The sequence below is a fragment of the Mus caroli genome, chromosome 8, assembly GCF_900094665.2.
Source record: "Mus caroli chromosome 8, CAROLI_EIJ_v1.1, whole genome shotgun sequence".
NCBI classification, from domain to species: Eukaryota; Metazoa; Chordata; class Mammalia; order Rodentia; family Muridae; genus Mus; species Mus caroli.
This window is the reverse complement of record NC_034577.1, coordinates 10265724-10266977: the sequence shown is the minus strand read 5'-3', so window position 1 is coordinate 10266977 and position 1254 is coordinate 10265724.

The following is a 1254-nucleotide window of genomic DNA, read 5'->3' as shown; positions in this document are numbered from 1 at the left end:
AAAAAAAAAATGCCCAATAGCCAATCTGATGCAGAAAATTCCTCTGTTGAGGCTCTCTACAGATATCCTAGTGCTCTGGAGAATGAGGCCAGGGCCCCAGGCTGACAGCATCTGATGCTGAGTCCTGAGGCAGGTCTGAGGAATCTAGCAAGTTCCCAGAAGGCACCAGAACTGCTACTGGGTGGAGAACCCCATTGTGAGAATTACACTGTAGTGGACAGATGATTTTGCTTTTTAAGGTTCTGTGNCATATTAAGCCACGAAGGACTTGAGCAATGGCTCAGTAGTTAAGAGCATTGGCTGCCCTTCCAGAGAATCTGGGTTCCTCGCTTCCTGGAACCCAATTTGTTTGGAGCCAGGCTAATCCAAGGTTTCCTCAGAGGTTCCAATGAAAGGACAAAGGGAACATTAGTTCTGTGTCCTTGCCAAGGGGCTGACTTGGTAGGTCTAGTTTGGGGCTAGGGCCTGGACCTGGAAGGAGTTAAAGTTTCAGTCCCTGGGAAGCCAACATTCCTTTCTCCTTTACCCCCACTCCCNGGCTATGGTCTTAAGGCAGCTGTGTCTGAGGCATCCTGTGTTCTCTTTGCCAACACTGATTTAGCTTTCTGTTGACCTTGGCCCATTTCCTACTACTAAGAGAATATAAGATGNTGCATTTATTAGTAACCTTGCCTGGCATAAGCCATAGCTGTGTTAGACTTCCTGATTCCAAACTTGCCTATCGTTTTACTCCCTGGTCCTTCTTCTCATGCTCTTATCACTGAAAAAACAAAAACAAAAACAAAAACCAATCTGCTGGTCCAAGTCACACATGGTAGCTCACAAACATCTGTAACTGCAGTTTCAGGGGATCTGACTAGCCTTCTGGCCTCCTTGGGCATTAGGCATGCACCCATACAGATAAAACAAACAAAAAGCCAACAAAACAATATCCTACTGGGAACCCAGGCTCTGTCACTCCTGAAATCTTCTGAGCAGAGACTTCACACCTCCTTGGTCACACTTAGGAGTGCTCCGTAGAATGATCGAGGTCCTACACCAAGTCGTGGACCAGAGTGAGTCACCGGGCCAAGTTAGTACAGAGTAGTTTGTGTTCAACATCTCAAGTGATCTGGACTCCATACCCTAGTCACATGACTGGAGAGGATAAGTCTATAGAAAACAGAGCCAGGTGTCCTGAAGGAATCCACTTTCACTGGAGAGAGAATACATGTTGTGTGTGTGCTGTGCTCTGTGTGTGTGTGTGTGTGTGTG